This window comes from Lactuca virosa, chromosome 1 (genome assembly GCF_052849685.1).
Source record: "Lactuca virosa cultivar CGN04683 chromosome 1, Lactuca_virosa_CGN04683_v6, whole genome shotgun sequence".
Taxonomy (NCBI): domain Eukaryota; kingdom Viridiplantae; phylum Streptophyta; class Magnoliopsida; order Asterales; family Asteraceae; genus Lactuca; species Lactuca virosa.
In genome coordinates this window covers 172014736-172039060 of record NC_136426.1, presented here as the reverse complement: position 1 = coordinate 172039060, position 24325 = coordinate 172014736, and the positions used below count along the sequence as shown (strand labels likewise).

General features: G+C 30.7%; 1 protein-coding gene across 4 annotated transcripts in view; it reads left to right on the top strand.

Annotated features, from left to right (window-relative positions):
• The window catches only part of LOC145161318 (putative receptor-like protein kinase At5g59700), a 49081-nt gene that overhangs the window by 22663 nt on the left and 2093 nt on the right, over positions 1-24325 (top strand). The window contains exons 3-4 of one of the 4 annotated variants that reach the window (XR_013738471.1): positions 10925-11075; positions 14934-15389. The gene's annotated coding sequence lies outside the window, so the exon portion shown is untranslated. Of the gene's footprint in view, positions 1-10924; positions 11147-14933; positions 15390-24325 lie in introns of those variants that run through there. The other 3 variants (XR_013738473.1, XR_013738478.1, XR_013738472.1) reach the window with 3 other exon arrangements.

Genomic DNA, 24325 nt, shown 5'->3' with positions numbered 1-24325 from the left:
GATTTTTAGGTAGCCTAAATTATATATCACCTTTTCATAAAGATTTATCAACCGATAGTGCAATTCTATATGACAGATTGAAAAAGAATCCTGGTGCTTGGACTGATAATCATACCCAAGCAGTTAAAAGAATAAAAGATGAAGTAAAAAATCTACCATGTTTATCTTTGGCTAATCCTAATTGGGAAAAGATAGTTGAAACAGATGCCTCTGAAATAGGGTTTGGAGGAATTTTAAAACAAATTCACTCTAACAGTAAGCAAGAATTCTTAGTCAGATTTCATTCTGGCAAATGGACTCCTAGTCAAAAGAATTATTCTACTACTGCTAAAGAAATTTTGGCATTAGTAAAATGTATTCTTAAATTTCAAGACGATTTATATAATCAACATTTCATTATAAAAACAGATTGTCAGGCAGCTAAATTCATGTTTAATAAAGACTTTAAACATGATGTTTCTAAACAAATGTTTACTAGGTGTCAAGCTACACTAGCATGTTTTGATTTTGAAATTCAATATAAAAAAGGAAGTGATAATAGTCTTCCCGATTTTTTAACTAGAGAATTTCTAAATGAGTTATAACCAGCTAAGACAATTATCTCATGATATCATTAATTAATGAAGCAGAAGTTGAATTAACCAACTTAACAAATGAACCATATTTAAGGAGAACAGTAATTAAATTAAGATTGATTGGATTAAGAGTTCAGCTCAAGAATCTTGAGAACAAACTTATATTACTCTTAAATTGACATTTTCAGGTAAAATTCTTATGGGTGACTCAAGATTACAAGTAAAGAATAATCTTCATTGTAAACATATTAGGGTCTTAGAATCGTTTATCAAACGAAATAAAAAAGATAGACTAAAAACAAGAATTGACATGCAACGATATAACATGATGTTCAAATATCTTCATAAGAAAATCTCAGAAACCACATGCTAATTTGCAGGATGAATTCCAATCGTGGAAGAGTCCATCCTTCATACAGGTTGGTTATAATAGAGGTCGAGGAAATCCTACGGCTTCAAGCAGTTCTTATAGAACTGGAAATTCGTCACAAGCAAATGATCAATCTCTTCCAGTTCCTGGAAGGCCATTATATGAGGAGTTTAAAGCATTTTTAGAATCAAAAAGGGAAAATACTCCTAGTTTCGCCCAAATGATCACAGATGGTGAAACCATCAACGATAATTTTGAATACAAAGAATCATCTCATAAAGATAATATTATTATTTTAGAACATAAAGATATAATGCTTTATTTTGAAAACAATGATGATCCATGGTTTTTAATGACCAGATACTTGGATACAGCAACATACGCTGGATATTCTTATAAACAAAGATTATATTATGAGAATATTTTGAAAATAACCGGATCAGTTGAATTTTCTCATTTTACATCCAGAGGTAATACCAGTGTTTACAATTTCAGCAAAGCCATTATCAAAAAGATCATATCACCTGAGGAATGGGGTTTAAGTACCCTCAAGGAAAAAGAGTTTATACTCCCTCCTTCGAAGATACCGATGAAATTTACGTACTGGGATTATATTGAAAGTTTTCATAAAGCCTTCTTATATGAGAACCCTCAAAGAAAACATACTTGGTTCTTTAAAGTATGTGAAAAGGTTTATAACCAAAGTAAAGATATACCAAATTGGTTCACCAATTGGTGGATCTCATATGGCCCAAGTATAGATATTCTCCCTGAGGAACCATTCAGGAAATTATATGGGGAATGGTTACCTGTCTCTCCAAGATACCGAAACCAAGCCATTCCTTTGAAATCAGAAGGATTGCAAGCAATATCTTCTATGCATTTTTTCATGGAATTTTCTATTCCTTGGATTTGGAAATGGTCCCCGCATGTGGATTATACTCCCTCTAAATTTCCTTCTCTAAAAAGGTCATACTTTACCAAATTCTGGCCTAAAATGCTTCATAGGAATCCAGAAACAAAAATTCTTAATGCCCAGGAAACAATTGACCATATCAATCAGCAAATTAAGAAATACCAAGACCAGAAATTTTTTTTAGAAATAGCCTCCTCAACAGAAATAGCCTCCTCAACTCCTCAAAACGTTAATCTAACTAAAGAAGAAATGATCAAGTCATTTAGGTTATACTGTTCTGAATTGAAAGAAAACCTTAAACAGTTTACAAAACATGAAAATGTAAAAGATGAAGGTTCAAGTGAAGATATCTCAGATAATATGTCCGTTGATAACCAAAGCCAATCACAATGTTTAGCGGGGGAATCCCAGCCAGATGATGAAGAAATTCCAGATGGAGACCTCCCCATTGATTGCATAATTGACATGATTGAGGAGTCAATCACTCAAAGAAAGAATCTTTCCAAAACCAAAAGGACATCACCACAATAGACTCAAGGTGACAAGTGGATGAACCAAAATAAAAGAGGATGATATTCTTCAGAAATTATTAAAGACAAAGAATAATATTCGTCAGATATTATTAAAGCCAGAAGAATCAAACAAAGAGTCATTTCTACTTTTCTTAAAGCTGTTTGCCAATGCTAAATGTAATAATTTAGGTTTTGTTTGTTTTTGAGGCCTCCTGATCTATTTAAGAAGCCTCTTTCTTATGTTTTAGAGAGGCTTGGAGCCATTTTATCTTTCTCTCTTGTAATCTCCCCCTGTAAAAAATCTTTCTGCAATAAATAGTTTGAAATAAGTTTGGAGTATCAAAGTTTTACTATACAGCAATCTTGGATTCACCTTTCTGGTTAGTCTACTTCCCTATACTTCATTTTATTTTTAAGCCTAATGCAAGACTAATTCATTAATATCACATATTATTCTCATGGAAGCAGTATTATGATTAGCAAATCATAATCAGATATGAGTAAAAAAAAAGTCTGGAGAAAAAGGCAAAGTCATGTTTTATCCCGCTTTTGTAGCCACAGTGTTGTTTTAGGGCGTTTTACTCATTGACTCGCCTAACCCACCTGACTCTTTTGTTTAAAAATTTAAATAACTTTAAAGTTTACTCGGACCATAACGGGATTTGAGTAAACTTTAAAGTTATTTAAATTTTTAAACAAAAGAGTCAGGTGGGTTAGGCGAGTCAATGAGTAAAACGCCCCAAAACAGCACTGTGGCTTCAAAAGCGGGCTAAAACATGACTTTGCCTTTTTCTCCAGACTTTTTTTTACTCATATCTGATTATGATTTGCTGATCATAATACTGCTTCCATGAGAATACTATGTGATATTAACGAATTAGTCTTGCATTAGGCTTAAAAATAAAATGAAGTATAGGGAAGTAGACTAACCAGAAAGGTGAATCCAAGATTGCTGTATAGTAAAACTTTGATACTCCAAACTTATTTCAAACTATTTATTGCAGAAAGATTTTTTACAGGGGGAGATTACAAGAGAGAAAGATAAAATGGCTCCAAGCCTCTCTAAAACATAAGAAAGAGGCTTCTTAAATAGATCAGGAGGCCTCAAAAACAAACAAAACCTAAATTATTACATTTAGCATTGGCAAACAGCTTTAAGAAAAGTAGAAATGACTCTTTGTTTGATTCTTCTGGCTTTAATAATATCTGACGAATATTATTCTTTGTCTTTAATAATTTCTGAAGAATATCATCCTCTTTTATTTTGGTTCATCCACTTGTCACCTTGAGTCTATTGTGGTGATGTCCTTTTGGTTTTGGAAAGATTCTTTCTTTGAGTGATTGACTCCTCAATCATGTCAATTATGCAATCAATGGGGAGGTCTCCATCTGGAATTTCTTCATCATCTGGCTGGGATTCCCCCGCTAAACATTGTGATTGGCTTTGGTTATCAACGGACATATTATCTGAGATATCTTCACTTGAACCTTCATCTTTTACATTTTCATGTTTTGTAAACCGTTTAAGGTTTTCTTTCAATTCAGAACAGTATAACCTAAATGACTTGATCATTTCTTCTTTAGTTAGATTAACGTTTTGAGGAGTTGAGGAGGCTATTTCTGTTGAGGAGGCTATTTCCGAGAAATTTTTCTGGTCTTGGTATTTCTTAATTTGCTGATTGATATGGTCAATTGTTTCCTGGGCATTAAGAATTTTTGTTTCTGGATTCCTATGAAGCATTTTAGGCCAGAATTTGGTAAAGTATGACCTTTTTAGAGAAGAAAATTTAGAGGGAGTATAATCCACATGCGGGGACCATTTCCAAATCCAAGGAATAGAAAATTCCATGAAAAAATGCATAGAAGATATTGCTTGCAATCCTTCTGATTTCAAAGGAGTGGCTTGGTTTCGGTATCTTGGAGAGACAGGTAACCATTCCCCATATAATTTCCTGAATGGTTCCTCAGGGAGAATATCTATACTTGGGCCATATGAGATCCACCAATTGGTGAACCAATTTGGTATATCTTTACTTTGGTTATAAACCTTTTCACATACTTTAAAGAACCAAGTATGTTTTCTTTGAGGGTTCTCATATAAGAAGGCTTTATGAAAACTTTCAATATAATCCCAGTACGCATCGGTATCTTCGAAGGAGGGAGTATAAACTCTTTTTCCTTGAGGGTACTTAAACCCCATTCCTCAGGTGATATGATCTTTTTGATAATGGCTTTGCTGAAATTGTAAACACTGGTATTACCTCTGGATGTAAAATGAGAAAATTCAACTGATCCGGTTATTTTCAAAATATTCTCATAATATAATCTTTGTTTATAAGAATATCCAGCGTATGTCGCTGTATCCAAGTATCTGGTCATTAAAAACCATGGATCATCATTGTTTTCAAAATAAAGCATTATATCTTTATGTTCTAAAATAATAATATTATCTTTATGAGATGATTCTTTGTATTCAAAATTATCGTTGATGGTTTCACCATCTGTGATCATTTGGGCGAAACTAGGAGTATTTTCCCTTTTTGATTCTAAAAATGCTTTAAACTCCTCATATAATGGCCTTCCAGGAACTGGAAGAGATTGATCATTTGCTTGTGACGAATTTCCAGTTCTATAAGAACTGCTTGAAGCCGTAGGATTTCCTCGACCTCTATTATAACCAACCTGTATGAAGGATGGCCTCTTCCACGATTGGAATTCATCCTGCAAATTAGCATGTGGTTTCTGAGATTTTCTTATGAAGATATTTGAACATCATGTTATATCGTTGCATGTCAATTCTTGTTTTTAGTCTATCTTTTTTATTTCGTTTGATAAACGATTCTAAGACCCTGATATGTTTACAATGAAGATTATTCTTTACTTGTAATCTTGAGTCACCCATAAGAATTTTACCTGAAAATGTCAATTTAAGAGTAATATAAGTTTGTTCTCAAGATTCTTGAGCTGAACTCTTAATCCAATCAATCTTAATTTAATTACTGTTCTCCTTAAATATGGTTCATTTGTTAAGTTGGTTAATTCAACTTCTGCTTCATTAATTAATGATATCATGAGATAATTGTCTTAGCTGGTTATAACTCATTTAGAAATTCTCTAGTTAAAAAATCGGGAAGACTATTATCACTTCCTTTTTTATATTGAATTTCAAAATCAAAACATGCTAGTGTAGCTTGACACCTAGTAAACATTTGTTTAGAAACATCATGTTTAAAGTCTTTATTAAACATGAATTTAGCTGCCTGACAATCTGTTTTTATAATGAAATGTTGATTATATAAATCGTCTTGAAATTTAAGAATACATTTTACTAATGCCAAAATTTCTTTAGCAGTAGTAGAATAATTCTTTTGACTAGGAGTCCATTTGCCAGAATGAAATCTGACTAAGAATTCTTGCTTACTGTTAGAGTGAATTTGTTTTAAAATTCCTCCAAACCCTATTTCAGAGGCATCTGTTTCAACTATCTTTTCCCAATTAGGATTAGCCAAAGATAAACATGGTAGATTTTTTACTTCATCTTTTATTCTTTTAACTGCTTGGGTATGATTATCAGTCCAAGCACCAGGATTCTTTTTCAATCTGTCATATAGAATTGCACTATCGGTTGATAAATCTTTATAAAAAAGTGATATATAATTCAGGCTACCTAAAAATCTTTGTAGCTGAGTTTTATCTTTTATCTCATCTGGGAATTTTGCAGCAAAATCTATACCTCTTTGTATAGGAATGACTTGTCCCTTTTCAATATTATGACCTAAAAATCTTACATTTGTTTGAAATAAAGACATTTTAGATTGTGATATTACTAGACCATTGTTTATTATTATTTTTTCAAAAGTATGCAAATAATTAAAATGATCTTGAATATTTTTCGAAAATACTAAAATACCATCTATATAAACAATAATAAAATTGCTATAAGGATTAAATATATCATTCATTATATTTTGAAATTCTGAAGGGGCATTTTTTAGGCCGAATGGCATAACATTCCATTCGTATTGTCCAAAAGGAACATTAAAGGCAGTCTTATATCTATCTTTGTTATCAATCTGAATTTGCCAATATCCTGATTTTAAGTCGAATTTTGAAAATATCAAAGAGTCATGTAAACGATCTAATAAATCCTTTTTATTAGGAATAGGATATCTAATCCATTTTAAAACCTTATTAAGTGGCTTATAATTTATAACTAGTCACGGTACTCCTCTTTATTGTTCTGAATGTTTGTTAACATAAAACACAATACATGACCATGAAGATTTAGAAGGTTGTATTAATTTTTTATCTAATAAGGAAGTTATTTCTTTTTTACATATATTTAAATATTCAAAATTCATTTGACATGGTCTTGCCTTGGTAGGAATTTGTTTTTCATTGAAATCTTCCTCATTGGGAAGCATAACTATATGTTTTTTCCTTTCCCAAAAAACATTAGGATGATCATTACAAATGTTTAAGGAAAATTGGTTTGTTAAAAGTTTAATTTTTTCCTGTAATTTAGGCTGTTCTAATTGTTCATCTATCTGAATAGTCCTAATTTCTTCTTTAAGAAAATTTATTTGGTTTTTCTTTAAATCCAACTCATTGACCCAGATAGAATAAGGGTCAGAGACAAAATTTAATATAACAGGTTGATTCTTATAAGATTTTATAATTTTATTTTTATCAATAGTTAGTGGTAATATCATTTCCAAAAAAGGATTTCCTAGAATCATTGTATTACTAGTCATATTTTTAATTATTGTGAAATTAATAGGTATGCAAACATTTTCTGTACAAATTTTTGCATCTGTTAATTTATATCTAATATCCAATTTAGAACCTAATACTTCCCTTAACGTATGTGTCGATTTTTGAAAATATTTAGTAGGTATTAATCCTTCTCGTATGCAATTTAGATCTGCTCCGCTGTCTATTAGGGCAACAAAATTTCTTTGATAATTGTAAGTAATAAATAAATTAATTGTAACATGCCATTTTCTAGAGATTACTAGTTCCATAGACTGAAGAAAATTATTATCAGTATTATTGCTAGTACCAATATCTTGGTTATTTTGTAGTTTTTCTAATTTATTAATTCGTTGATTGTTTACTGATTGATCATTTTTATCTTAGATATATCCCGTTTTAAAGATTGAATTTCAACCTGTAAATCCTGTACTGTAGGTATATTAGTAGAACTTTTATTTCTTCTTTCTTTTAACATATCATGTACATTTTTCATTGAATAAACCCCTTCTTCTTTTATACTCTGTTCTTTGGTATTTAAATTTTCTATTATTTTTTGCCTTATTTCTGGATCATTAATTTCTTTTAATAAGTTTGCAATATCATTACTGATTACATTTACGGTTAAATCTTCTTTAAATTGAGACTGGATTAAGTATAATTGATGATCTATGTTACATGAACATTGTTCTAAATTATCACAATTACATTCAACTTCTTCAGAATCTGACTCGTAATCAGAGTCGTAATCTATCATATTAATATCAGAATTATTGTCTGAGATTTTCTCATCGTCTGACGAATTATCTATTAAATTTATTAATTGAAGTTTTATATCCTCACTTATATCTATATTATTAATTTGTTTTTTTATTTTTTTATTTCTGCATTTATTAGCATAATGACCGGTTTTTCCACATGAAAAGCAAGTAGGAGGTTTTTTATTTTCCTTTTTAATAAATTTCTTTTTTATGTGTTTATCTTTTCTATTAAAATCATTATGTTTTCTTTTATAAAAATTTTTCTTCTATTGAAACTCTTTTTTATGTTTCTTCTTATTTCTACTAGTCTCTATTCCGAACTGATCACAAAATTCTCCTAATTGTCTTTTTTCATTAAGATGTTGGGTTTTAATTTGATGGTTGAGTTTTATCTCACTACATAGGGCCAAACCTTCCTGTATACAAGTTCCTATTAATTTTCCATATGTATAATCTTCGTAAGGAATTGTATTATCTATTCTTAGTTGGTTTTTAACTCTTTCAGCAAAAAGATTTGGCAAACCATCTATGAATTTGGATTTCCAATAAACACTATTACAATCATTAAGCTCCATTACTCTGCTTAAAAAAATATCCTTATACCATCGAAAGGATGTAAGAGTTTTACAAAATAATCCATTTAATAAAGTACGAATGTTTTCAGAATTATCTGACCATCGTCCTGTAAAATGTTCTATTATAGTACAAGTAAGTAAGAGTATAAACCACATTGGGAGTAGTTATTCTATTTTCTGTTTTAACTGTATTAAGAATAGTTTGTTGATTTTTTTCATCGACATAGTTGTCCCACCAGCCTTTTAATTGGCCAGTAAATCCGGCAATTAGCATATTAGCTACTTGTTTATCACTATTTCCTCTATTTTTAGCAATTGTGATGTACATTAACATTCTATGAATCATATTATATATTTGTCTTTCAGTATATCCATCTAGATTCCATTCATAAACATTTTTACCACTGTAACTATTATTAATTTCATATTCTTGTTCCTCGTGTAGGACATCTTGAGGGCTTGGTCTTGGATAATAATATAATCTTTGAATAGGCTTTCTAGCAAATTTACTGTCGTAATTATTAATTTTATTTATTTGGGCATCATTTATATCTGAGTCATCATCCGAGTCTTTATTTATGGTATTAATATGTAATTTTTTCATTTGTTCTTGTATAATGTCTAGCATATAATCGTAATTTTTTAATTTATAACGAGTAATATTTGGTGATGGTTGAATAGTAGCATTTATTTGTTTTTCTTTGTCTTTTTTCTGTATTATTATATCTTTTTGACTGTTTATTTTTTCTTTTTTTTTTTATGTAAATCCATTAATTGTTCTCCTAATATTATAGAATATAAATTATGGAAATTTAATTGTTGAATCATACTGTTAATATGATTTACATCTACTGTAAGAGTTTTTTCTTCAAAAAGTTTTGGATAAGCCGAAAATTTTATAGTAACATTGTTATTTGTGATTGTAAAAGGGACTTGAGGTGGAAATATACTTGTTATTATCTTGTCTCCTGATAGAGTATAATCTCTTTCTATGTTGTGAATATTATGTAAAAAGGTATAAGTAAACCAAGGAATAAAATGTATAATCTGATTTAGAGAGGATAAATATTCATAAAATTTATTTTGTATTTCTTGTAACTCCTCTTTAGAATAATTTTTAAATAACCACTCTTTAAAAAATGTCCATTTAGTTGAATAAAATTCTTCTGAAATAATTTTTCTTGCCTGAGAACCAGGGCTAAAATCTATTTTTTCTTTTAAATCCATTAAACTGTAAAATTCATTTCAGAAGGAGTAGATGCCTCCGCCTCATACACAATATCATCATGTATATTTAAATTGTTTATCTTTCTAATATCAACAGAAGCACGAGTAGAGGAGACTTCTACCTTATAATCAAGTGGTGATATGTATGAATGTGAATATCTTGCAGATCTTGTTCGTTTTATTAGGTCGTTTTCATACTCTGTTTCTTTGTTAAACTCAATAGTAACGACACCATCAGAAGTTTGTATAATACTTTCTATATTATTATTTATTAAAGGTGTGGGTGGTATATTATTTTCTAAAATCCAGTGTTGGGGAAATTTTATTTCATCCCATTTTATAGCTTTTCTAGTTGTAATTTTTGACATATCAAAATTACTTTCTATTAAAATCGTTTCATTTATAGGTTTATTAACTCTCTTACATTTAGGATTCATAGTTTTTAATGGTTTAAAATATATACGATAACATATACATATTACTTCTGATCCTGGTAAATAATTATAACCATGAGTTTTGACATTTAATGTTAAAGCTTGAAAAATATTTTTATCAGACAAAGAAAGTTGTAAATTTGGGTAAACACTAAAACATACCGGTCCATGAGACAAACTAGATTCTATTATACCCATCAAAGATTGTTTCCAATTTTTATTTCTAGCATCCCTAAGAACTGCTAAAAAACTTTCAGGTAATCCCTGTAATGTTAATGGTTTAAAAGCAATTTGCACCAAACCAATATGTAAGTAATTATAAATATATTTATATCTATCAATATCTCGTGGAGTTATTAACTGAACTGTCATGTCATCTTCGTTCATAGTTAAATTTTCTTCTGTAGTTTTAACAGTTTGGATAAAACCTAATTCTTCAAAAGTTCCTAATTCATATATGAATTTAGGATTGATACTAGGAATAGTCCATTTATTAAGAAGGTCAAAATTTTTTGGTACTTCATATTCTTCTATTAGCTGATTTTTAATCAATTGTTTATTACTATTTTTGAATCTACTGAATATACTCATAAACAGTAAATCGAGGTAATATCACATAGTGTTCGATGGCTCTGATACCATAACCATGCAGGACCATAACGGGATATGAGTAAACTTTAAAGTTATTTAAATTTTTAAACAAAAGAGTCAGGTGGGTTAGGCGAGTCAATGAGTAAAACGCCCTAGAACAGCACCGTGGCTACAAAAGCGGGCTAAAACATGACTTTGCCTTTTTCTCCAGACTCTATAATAACAACAACAACAACAACAACAACAACAACAACAACAACAACAACAGCAGCAGCAGCAGCCACGACGACGACCACGACCACGACCACGACGACGACCACAACCACGACAACGACCACGACAACGACAACGACATTGACTCGGTATATATAAACGTTTCAAATTAAATTATTTGTTATTGTAAATAATCCTATGACTGTATTTTGGCATAACTATATGGTACCCCTGGGCCTTCTCTGGTTATTAATGGTATCAGAGCCATAATAATGAAATTATTTAACACTTATTCCTCAAATGAATTTTCATATGTTCAAAAAGAATAATAGAAATAATGTTAAAAATCAAATAAATGAAGAATATGAAATCCCAAAACAATTAGATTTACTAAACAAATGGACAATTCCTAGAATACAACCAAAAGTTTTATATGAGCTAGGTACTTTTGAAGAATTAGGTTTTATACAATCAGTTAAAACAACTGAAGAAAATTTAACAATGAATCAAGATGATATGATTGTTAAATTATTAACATATGAAGATATTCATAGATATCAATATACTCATAATTATTTACATATAGGATTAGTGCAAATTGCTTTTAAACCTTTAACTTTACAAGGTTTACCAGAAAGTTTTTTAGTTGTATTACGTGATGGTCGTAATATGAATTGGAAACAATCTTTAATGGGCATAATACAGTCCAGTCTGACCAATGGTCCAGTATATTTTAATGTTTATCCTAATTTACAATTATCATTATCTGATATTAATATATTTAATGCTTTAACTTTAAATGTTAAAACAAATGGATACAATTATATGCCAGGATCTGAATTAATATGTATATGCTATAGAATATACTACAGACCTTTAAAAACAATGAACCCAAGGTGTAAAAAAACTAATAAACCTAATAATGAAACTATTTTAATAGAAAGTAATTTTGATATGTCTAAAATAACCACTAGAAAAGCTATTAAGTGGGATGAAATAGATTTCCCAAAAAGTTGGGTCTTGGAAGGAGCGGTTCCTCCTCAACCAAAAATAAATAATAAAATTACAGAAATTATACAAACATCGGAAGGAAGAATTCAAATAGAATTCGATAATGATGATGGAGAAATACCTCTATTAAGAAGATGTAGATCAACTAGATCACTATATTCTCATATATCACCTTTAGAATATAAGGTAGAAACCCCTTCTAGGTGTTCCACATCTCAATTAGACAAGAAAATATAGTCCAAGATGTCTATGAAGAGGATCCTACTGCCTCAGAAATGAACTTTCCAATTTAATGGATAGAGAAGAAATAATAAATTTTAGTCCGGGATCACCGGCAAGAACGATAATTTATAATGAATTTAATACAGAAAAATGGAAGCCTCTTAAAACTTGGCTATTTCAAGAATTTTCAAAAGAAGAATTAACAATTATACAAGATGAGTTTTATTCTTATTTATCAAAGATTAACAAAATCATATATTTTGTTCCATTGTTTTTTAATAAATATATATATTTAATTATTTAAATATATTAGAAAGAGAATATACTCTTGCAAATGGAAATATACAAAAATCAATTTTTCCACCCCAGCAAAGTTTTCAGATTTCTAGAGAAAATATAAGTTCGAAATTTTATGCTTACAAAAAACTAGTTGAAAGTAAAACTTTACAAATAACCGTTGAACATATAAACCAACTAATACAACAAAATAATTTTACAAATTTATATTCTATAATTCTTGGAGAAAAAAATTCTTGCTATAGAAGAAAAGGTGGAAAATATATACAAAATTATTGAACAATCTCAAATTGAGAAAACACAGCCAATTAAAGAGAAAATAATGGCAACTTTCCAACATCCTCCGGAAATAAAAGATTTTAAATTTAAAAATGAAACAAAACTAGATCATATTTTAGAAAAATTAAAAAAACCTGAAAATTTAAGTATAAATACTTTAAATAAAATTGAAGAATCAGATTATAATTCTAAGTCTAAATCCGAACAAGATAAACGTATTAATAAAATAAAATATGAGAGTTATGATGGTAAATTTGCTAGAAAATCCGTCCAATCTAAATACTATTATAATAGGCCTACCCCTCAAGATGTTTTATTTGAAGAACAAGAGTTTATTCAAGATAATAGTTATAATGGTAAAAACGTCTATGAATGGAATTTAGATGATTTTACAGAAAGACAAATATATTTGTTAACTCAAAGAATGACTTTGTATGCTACTAGTGCAAAACAATTAGGAAATACTGATTTAACAGGTTCTCAAATAAATAATTAATAATAGCAGGTTTTACTGGCCAATTAAAAGGCTGGTGGGATAATTATCTAGATGAGTCGGATAAAATTCAGATTTACAATTCTACTAAAATAATTAAAAATGAAGATGGTACTTCAACAATAGTCCAAGATGTAGTTTATACACTTCTTTTAAGTATAATTGAACATTTTTCTGGTAAATGGTCAAATAATTCTGGTAATACTAGAACCTTACTAAATGGTATGAAATGTAAAACTTTAACCTCATTTAGATGGTATAAAGATACTTTCATGAGTAGAGTATTAGAATTAGATGATTGTAATTCTAATTATTGGAAACAAAAATTTATTGATAGTCTTCCAACACTCTTTGCGGAAAGAGTTAGGAAACAATTACAAGGAAATCACCCTCAAATTCCTTATGAAAATTATTCATATGGAAAACTTATAGGAATATGCACTCAAGAAGGCTTAGCTTTATGCAACGAAATAAAATTAAATCAACAGATTAAAAAACAACGACTCACTGAAAGACAACAATTAGGTCATTTCTGTGAACAATTTGATATTGATACTTCAAAAAATAGAAAGAAATCTAAAAGGGAATATATCCCTAAAAAATATAAAAAATATAGTGAAAATCAAAAAAATATAGATTTAAAAGGAAATCTTTTAGAAAAGAAAAACATAATAAAAAAAGAAAGATAATCCACCAAGTTGTTATAAATGCGGTCAAATTGGTCATTTTGCCAATAAATGTAAAATAAAGAAAAAAATTAATAATCTAAATCTAGACGATAATATGAAAGAGTTCGGAAGAATCCTCATCTGATGATGAAATAAATAATATAAATTTGGATGAAGAAATTTATACATCTTCAAGTAGTTCTAATGAAGAAGAAAATAACTGTTTTGTATAAATAAAAATAATTGTTCATGTGATGATCAAATATAGAATATTCAATCACAATTTCAGGATAATCTACAAATAAACGTTTTAGATAAAGATATTTTATCTATTTTAAAAAATATAGATGATTCCGAATTAAGATCACAAATCATTGATCAAATAATGAATAATCAAAGAAATACTCAGGTTAAAGAACCAATATATTCTATGAAAGAAATAGATCAAAGATTAAAAATGAAAAATAATATTTCATTAAGCACTACATTCATGGATTACACACAAGAAATTAATAATTTGAAAAATGAAATTATTTTTCTAAAAAACAATCATAATAAGTTAGAAAATAGAATTATTACTCTTGAAAAAGAATCCCATAATGTTAAGACATCAGCTTCAAATAATGAGTCTGATGAATTTGTAAGTGCTATTGAATTAATCACATCCTAAAAATGGTACGTCAAAATAAAATTAATAATTGGAGAATATTATAAAAAAGAATTTATTGCTCTTGTTGACAGTGGAGCAGATATAAACTGTATACAGGAAGGTTTAATTCCTGTCAAATATTTTGAAAAATCCACCCATGTGATTCGCACCGTCAGTGGAGAGAAATTGGATATCAATTATTATAAGTTGTCTAATGCGAAGATTTGTAATAATAGAGTTCGTATTCCACTAAACTTTACAATAATTAATAATAGAGTTTGTATTCCACTAAACTTTACATAATGTCATGTAAATAATCCTATGACTGTAGACAGATGTAGAAATTTCCACCATATAGCCCTTATGCTTTTGTCTTCTTCTTTTGCAGCTTTTCCAATATCATGTCTTGAATAGTGGCAAAAGCATCTTCCACAGTGAAGTCATCCATAATGTCATTGGTATCATCGATTGGTTGAGATTCTCCTGCTAGACAATTTTCATCATTGCTTGTGGATAACATGGAGCTGTCTGATGGTTGTTTATTGAGGTTTTGAAGCAGGTCTTCTTTCATTTGACGAAAATAAGTCTTGATAATTTCATCTTTTGATGGGGAGGAATTTCCTTGAGCTTTAATGGAATTTAGAACTTTTTCATAAGGATTAAAATTGTTTGATTGTTCCTTATGAGATAAAAATTCTTTTTGAGATTTATATTTCAAAACTGCCTGATTGATATTATCAATCGTTTGTTTGGAGTTTAACTCATTTGAGGTTGGATCCTTTTGCAACATTTTTGCCCAAAATTTTGTAAGATATGATCTTTGTAAAGATGGGAACTTATTAGGATTTTAATCAACTTCTGGGATCCATTTCCAATTCCAAGGAATGGAAAATTCTATGAAAAAATGTAGAGTAGGTATTACTTCTCTTCCTCTGTTGGAGTGCTCAAGCGCCTCCCTGTATTTTGGAGCCACATGAATCCATTCAACATATAAAGATTTGAACGGTTCAGGGAGAATTTGAACACTTGGGCCATATGATGACCACCATTGTGTAAACCAATTTGGCAACTTTTGTTTATAAACTTGGTCACAAATTTTGAAAAACCAAGAATGTTTCTTCTTTGGATTTTCATAAAGAAAAGCTTTATAAAAGCTGTCGATATAATCCCAGAAATTGTATTTTATTAAGATCTTTTGTTCAGGGTGGAGAAATTCTCTTTCCCTGAGAGTGCTTAAACCCCATTCCTCTGCAGATATAATCCTTTTGAATATTACTTTGCTGCAGTTATAAACTTTCTTGTCTCCTGAAGAGGAGAAATGTGAAATTTCACATGTACCTGTAGAAATTAGTATATTTTCATAATAATTTCATGATTTATAAGAACATGCTGCGTATGACGCAGTATCCAGATATCTGGAGAATAAATTCCATGGATCATTATTATCCTCAAAATATAACATGATATCCTTCTCTTCTAAAAGAATTATTAAATCTTTATGAGGAGTTAAAATATATTCTGAGGAATCATCATTATCTTCTTCAGAAACTATTTTTGAGAAAGAGGGATTATTATCCTTTTGTTGTTTCAAGAACTGTTGAAAAGCCGAGTATAACGGATCCCCAGGTTTGGGAATATTAGATGATGGTTAGGAGGCAATATTTTCTGCTATTAGCAAAATTTTCCCATGTTGTATAAGAGGATATGATCCTCTTCCTCTGCTACCTTTATGAGGGTAGCCACCTCTTCCCCTATTGGAGATCATCTTGCAAAATTTAATTCAAAAGTAATATAAGTTTATTCTCCAGAAACCTAAGATGAGCTCGTAGGGCTATTAGTCTGAATCTTAATAAATGAATTCGTCTAGTATGGCGAATACGATCAAGGATATTTGTGTCTGTTGTTGGCATATTATCCAATAAGTTGGTTATTTCAACTTTAGTTTCTTTAATCGAGTTTCTTGTATTAAAAATATCATTAGATAATTGTTTTAAATGCTCATTACTCATTTAAAAATTCTCTAGTTAGAAAATCAGGAAGACTATTATCTTCACCTTTTTTATATATTATCATAAAATCAAATGGTGCTAAATGAGCTTGCCATCTGGCAAACATTTGTTTAGACACATCATGCTTAAAATCTTTATTAAACATAAATTTTGCTGCTTGACAATCAGTAATTACAGTAAATTGTTGATTGTAAAGATCATCTTGAAATTTTAAAACACATTTTACTATTGCCATGATTTCTTTGGCAGTAATAGCATAATTCTTTTGAGAATCAGACCATTTTCCTGAATGAAATCTAACTAAATATACTTGTTTATTATTTGGATTAATTTGTTTTAAGACCCCTCCATAACCTATATCGGAGGCATCGGTTTCAATAATTTTTTCCCAATTTGGATTTGCTAAAGACAAACAAGGTAACGATTTTACCTTTTCTTTTATTCTTTGGACTGCTTGAGTATGAAGACAGTCCATGGAACAAGTTTCTTTTTTAGTCTATCATATAAGATAGTCGTATCTTTAACTAAATCTTTATAAAAAGAAGATATATAATTTAAACTTCCTAAAAATCTTTGTAATTGAGTTTTATCAATAATTTAGTCAGGGAATTTAGAAGCAAACTCTATACTTCTATTTATTGGAATTATTTTTCCTTTCTCTATATTATAACCAAGAAATCTAATTTTGGATTGAAATAAAACCATTTTGGGTTGGGATATGACTAAACCATTTTTTTCTATAATTTGTTGGAAAAGATTTAAATGCCTAAAATGATCTTCGATGTTTTTAGAAAAAACTAAGATATCATCGATGTAAACTATCATACAATTGCTATGAGGATAAAAAATATCATTCATAATATTCTGAAATTCAGAAGGTGCATTTTTTAAACCAAATGGCATAACATTCCATTCATATTGACCAAAAGGAACATTAAAAGCAGTCTTATATCGATCCTTTTCATCAATTTGAATTTGCCAATATCCTGATTTTAAATCAAAATTTGAAAATATGATTGCAATATTTAATCTATCTATTAAATCTTTTTTATTTGGAATTGGATACCTAATCCACTTTAAAACTTTATTTAAAGGCTTATAATTTATTACTAGTCTGGGAATTCCTCTTTCTTATTCTGAATGTTTATTAACATAAAAAGCAGTGCAAGACCAAGCTGATTTAGAGGGTCTAATTAAATTTTTACTTAGTAAAGAGGATATTTCTCTTTTACAAAGGTCTAGATAGTGATAATTCATTTGACAAGGGCGAGCCTTGGTTGGAATATTTTTTTCATTAAAATTGTCTTCATATGGAAGAAGGATTATATGTTTCTTTCTTTCCCAAAAAGCATTAGGATGATCAGAACATATTTTTAAGATAAATTTATTTCTCAAATTATTAATTTTTTCTTGTAAATTTGGATTTTGTAATTTTTCGTCTATGTTTATTATTAAAATTTCTTCTTTTAAAAAGTTTATTTGTTTTGTTTTCAAATCTATAAGATCTATCCAACGAGTAAAGGTTTTGTAATAAATTCAAAAAATACTTCATAATTTTGAAAATTGCCTAAGATTACCTTTTCATTAACTCCAAATGGCAATATTTTTTGTAAAAATGGAGTGCCTAAAATAATTTCATTGTAAGACTGTAACATCCCGAAATTCAGGTAAAGCTATTCTACCCTTCCATTTTGTCAATTTGTCAAAAGTGGTCCCTTGAAAGAGTCCTTGTAGCAAACGAGTACGCTGGGCGTACTGGGGAGTACGCTGCGCGTACTCATGCGCTTAATTTGGACGCGGACTCGCCTGGGTACGCTGGGCGTACCCAGGGTTACGCTGGGCGTAATGGGTCCAGATGCAAACCCTAATATTTGACTTGTGCACTATATAATGGATGCTAAGGCTCATTTCTCAGCCTCCATATCAGTGAGTGAAACCCTAAGAGAGCCTCTCATCGTCCTTAGCTTGAGAGTGAGTGTTTTGGAGCTAAAAGTGCCTTGGTGTGTTAGTGAAGAAGAAGGAGAGGAGCTTGTGGAGGCTAGAGCTTGAAGTGTAAGTTTGGATCTGAGATCTACAGAGGAAGGAGCTGCATTTGGAGGTATAAAGTTCAAAACTTTCCTCTTCATTTTGGTTTGTTGTTTCATGGACCATTTTAGGGTTAAAAGTCCCAAAGGTGGAGACTTTATGAGTGTAATGTGCTCCATGGACCTAGATATGTCCCATTTCAGTGGTATCTGTGTTATAGATCCATAAAGTTCCCATCTTGGTCGTGGATATGAGGTCATGCTTGAGTAATGAGCTTTCTAGTGTTAGAAAATGGAGTATTATGGGTGTTAGTGACTTGTCCAGCCATGCAAAGGCTTAAATTCACCGACTTTATGGATTAAGAGGGTTATAAATGGTCAGTTCTAGAAGTTGGACGTGGGTCTTAACTGATTAAGACCCCAAAATGCTTAGAGTCTAAAACTGGGAGTTACGCTGGGCATAATCCCAGTACGCGCGGCGTAAGGGGTCGCGCACCCCGTTTTCTGTGAAGACACCGGGGTATGCCCAGCGTACATGTGTGGTACGCGCAGCGTAATCCGGGGAGTTGACTTTTGTTGACTTTTAGGGTTTGGTCAACTTTAGGGTCTTTGAGCCATGAGAGGGGTAAAATGGTCTTTTACCCTTCTGAGAGTACTAATAGGAGGAATAGTCTAGCCTTGAGAGATGTATTGATTTAGAGTGTTTATTTTATATGATTAGGCGGAGGCTAGACCCGATTTTACAGAGTTCGAGCTTACCGAGTTACCCGAGGTGAGTCTTCTCACTATACTTTACCTAGAGTGGTAATTAGAGTTATGTGACAAAGTATTTGTATGTTTTTGCATGATGTGATTTCTATGTGCTTTATGCTATGTATGTTACAGATTTTACAGAGTTAGGACCGGAAGGTCCACAGAGTTAGGGCCAGAGGGCCCACAGAGTTATGGGAATGGAGGGTCCCACTGAGACACATTGACCAGAGGGTCAAACAGAGTTATAGCCTCGAGTGGCTAATATGTGTTGTGTGTGGTATTTTGGGGAACTCACTAAGCATTTATGCTTACAGTGTTGTGTTATGTGTTTCAGGTACCAGTGAGGATCGCGGGAAGGCGCCGGCTTGATCAGTACACACACGAGGAGTTTTTATATTATGATCTTGGGATGTGATGTTATGATTTGACTATGTGATACAATGGTGTTTTTATAACAATTATGAATGAAAATGCATTTTATAAAATGTGAAAAATTATTTGAAAATTTGGGTGTTACAAGTTGGTATCAGAGTCTTGGTTTGAGGGATTCGGGTATACCTTCGGGCGTATCTGAACTCAAATTGAGGATTAGAGAGATTTTCAAAATAATTTACAAAATTTTCTCAAGAGTAAAAAGTTTTTGAAAGAGCAGAGCAGAGCAGTGTGTACGATCAGCCAGCGCCCGAACGGTGATTTCCCAAAATACCCTTACATTATGAGTTATGAGACATGTTATGATATGATATGCATGCTAGAGTAGGCTAGGTATTCTTATTAGGACTAGAGTGGCCTGATTTGTGATGCCTTAGCCTAGGGATTTTGCTGCTAGGAGATGCTTGAGAGTGAATAGATAGCAGCGAGGAGCTTATGAGAGATCTGCTAGAGAGTAGACTATGCATAGAGAGAGAGTAGAGTACTTGGGATTTGGGATCCTAGGAGGAGGACTTGGGGTGAATATTGATGCGGTGTGGGCGGTAGTATTGGGCCCGTACTACCGAAGACACCGGATCAGTGCGCAGCCCAAGTAAGAATCCTTAGGGTACCAGGGATCAAGTAGGATTGGGATATGGAGTCTGTGTACACTCGAGCGAGTCTCTGATATCTTGTGTTGTATTTCAGAGAGACATCATGGTGGGGACACGCCACAGGCCAGGGACTAGTGAGGGGGGTGTGAGCGATGAGGAGCTCCGCCAGATGATTCATGATGAGGTGGCTGCTGCCATCCGCGCTGAGATTCCAGAGATGTTCGGGTCTATCAAGACCACCCTGATCGAGACTTTTGATGAGCGTTATGCTGCTCTTACTGATGTTGTTGTTGCTGCAGCCGTTGCTGCTGCCAGGCCGCAGGGGGGTGACGCGTTGCTGTACCGGGAGTTCAGCAACACGAAGCCACCAGAGTTTGATGGGACTCAGGATCCGATAGCTGCGATGAGGTGGATCTCTGACATTGAGGGGTGCTTCTACACATGTTCATGTCCGGAGCATCTGAGGGTTCGGTTCGCACTGAACTAGCTTCTCTTGGGGGCGAAGGATTGGTGGAAGTTTGTGACAGCGCACTATTCTTCTGCAGAGCTTGCTGCGGTGACCTGGGAGAGGTTCACCGCTATGTTTCGTGATGAGTACGTTCCCCCGGTGGAAAGGGAGCGTTTGGCCCAGGAGTTCTTGACCCTCAAGCAGGGTACAGAGTCTGTTACTGTGATCACCAGGATGTTTCATGAGAGGGCGATGTTCTGCCCTGAGCACGTGTCTTCTGAGCAGGCACGTATGAGCCGATATTTGAGCATTTATAACAAGTTGGTGGATTATCTTTCTTTTTTTTATTATGTTTTTCTTTTCTAAAAGATTTCCTTTTAAATCTATATTGTTTTTTATTTTCACTATATTTTTTATATTTTTTAGGGATATATTCCCTTTTAGATTTCTTTCTATTTTTTGAAGTATCAATACCAAATTGTTCACAGAAATGACCTAATTGTTGTCTTTCAGTGAGTCGTTGTTTTTTAATCTGTTGATTTAATTTTATTTCGTTGCATAAAGCTAAGCCTTCTTGAGTGCATATTCCTATAAGTTTTCTATATGAATAATTTTCATAAGGAATTTGAGGGTGGTTTCCTTGTAATTGTTTCCTAACTCTTTCCGCAAAGAGTGTTGGAAGACTATCAATAAATTTTTGTTTCCAATAATTAGAATTACAATCATCTAATTCTAATACTCTACTCATGAAAGTATCTTTATACCATCTAAATGAGGTTAAAGTTTTACATTTCATACCATTTAGTAAGGTTCTAGTATTACTAGAATTATTTGACCATTTACCAGAAAAATGTTCAATTATACTTAAAAGAAGTGTATAAACTACATCTTGGACTATTGTTGAAGTACCATCTTCATTTTTAATTATTTTAGTAGAATTGTAAATCTGAATTTTATCCGACTCATCTAGATAATTATCCCACCAGCCTTTTAATTGGCCAGTAAAACCTGCTATTATCATTTGAGCAACTGTTAAATCAGTATTTCCTAATTTGTTTTGCACTAGTAGCATACAAAGTCATTCTTTGAGTTAACAAATATATTTGTCTTTCTATAAAACCATCTAAATTCAATTCATAGACGTTTTTACCATTATAACTATTATCTTGAATAAATTCTTGTTCTTCAAATAAAACATCTTGAAGGGTAGGCCTATTATAATAATATTTAGATTGGACGGGTTTTCTAGCAAATTTACCATCATAACTCTCATATTTTATTTTATTAATACGTTTATCTTGTTCGGATTCAGACTCAGAATTATAATCTGATTCTTCAATTTTATTTAAAGTATTTATACTTAAATTTTTAGGTTTTTTTAATTTTTCTAAAATTTGATCTAGTTTTGTTTCATTTTTAAATTTAAAATCTTTTATTTCCGGAGGAGGTTGGAAAGTTGCCATTATTTTCTCTTTAATTGACTGTGTTTTCTCAATTTGAGATTGTTCAATAATTTTGTATATATTTTCCACCTTTTCTTCTATAGCAAGAATTTTTTTCTCCAAGAATTATAGAATATAAAATTGTAAAATTATTTTGTTGTATTAGTTGGTTTATATGTTCAACGGTTATTTGTAAAGTATTACTTTCAACTAGTTTTTTGTAAGCATAAAATTTCAAACTTATATTTTCTCTAGAAATCTGAAAACTTTGTTGGGGTGGAAAAATTGATTTTTGTATATTTCCATTTGCAAGAGTATATTTTCTTTCTAATATATTTAAATAATTAAATATATATATTTATTAAAAAACCATGGAACAAAATATATGATTTTGTTAATCTTTGATAAATAAGAATAAAACTCATCTTGTATAATTGTTAATTCTTCTTTTGAAAATTCTTGAAATAGCCAAGTTTTAAGAGACTTCCATTTTTCTGTATTAAATTCATTATAAATTATCGTTCTTGCCGGTGATCCCGGACTAAAATTTATTATTTCTTCTCTATCCATTAAATTGAAAAGTTCATTTCTGAGGCAGTAGGATCCTCTTCATAGACATCTTGGACTATATTTTCTTTTATATTTAATTGATTTATTTTCTTGTCTAATTGAGATGTGGAACACCTAGAAGGGGTTTCTACCTTATATTGTAAAGGTGATATATGAGAATATAGTGATCTAGTTGATCTACATCTTCTTAATAGAGGTATTTCTCCATCATCATTATCGAATTCTATTTGAATTCTTCCTTCCGATGTTTGTATAATTTCTGTAATTTTATTATTTATTTTTGGTTGAGGAGGAACCGCTCCTTCCAAGACCCAATTTTTTGGGAAATCTATTTCATCCCACTTAATAGCTTTTCTAGTGGTTATTTTAGACATATCAAAATTACTTTCTATTAAAATAGTTTCATTATTAGGTTTATTAGTTTTTTTACACCTTGGGTTCATTGTTTTTAAAGGTCTGTAGTATATTCTATAGCATATACATATTAATTCAGATCCTGGCATATAATTGTATCAATTTGTTTTAACATTTAAAGTTAAAGCATCAAATATATTAACATCAGATAATGATAATTGTAAATTAGGATAAACATTAAAATATACTGGACCATTGGTCAGACTGGACTGTATTATGCCCAATAAAGATTGTTTCCAATTCATATTACGACCATCACGTAATACAGCAAAAAAACTTTATGGTAAACCTTGTAAAGTTAAAGGTTTAAAAGCAATTTGCACTAATCCTATATGTAAATAATTATGAGTATATTGATATCTATGAATATCTTCATATGTTAATAATTTAACAATCATATCATCTTGATTCATTGTTAAATTTTCTTCAGTTGTTTTAACTGATTGTATAAAACCTAATTCTTCAAAAGTACCTAGCTCATATAAAACTTTTGGTTGTATTTTAGGAATTGTCCATTTGTTTAGTAAATCTAATTGTTTTGGGATTTCATATTCTTCATTTATTTGATTTTTAACATTATTTCTATTATTCTTTTTGAACATATGAAAATTCATTTGAGGAATAAGTGTTAAATAATTTCATTATTATGGCTCTGATACCTTTAATAACCAGAGAAGGCCCAGGGGTACCATATAGTTATGGCATAAACTTTGGATTTTCAAATTTTTCGTCTATGTTTATTATTAAAATTTCTTCTTTTAAAAAGTTTATTTGTTTTGTTTTCAAATCTATAAGATCTATCCAACGAGTAAAAGGTTTTGTAATAAATTTAAAAAATACTTCATAATTTTGAAAATTGCCTAAGATTCCCTTTTTCATTAACTCCAAATGACAATATTTTTTGTAAAAATGGAGTGCCTAAAATAATTTCATTGTGAGACATATTCTTAATTATTGTAAAGTTTAGTGGAATACAAACTCTATTATTACAAATCTTTGCATTAGACAACTTATAATTGATATCCAATTTCTCTCCACTGATTTATAAAAAAAAATTATGAAAAATTCTAAACTAGTTGAAAAGAAAAAGTTTAA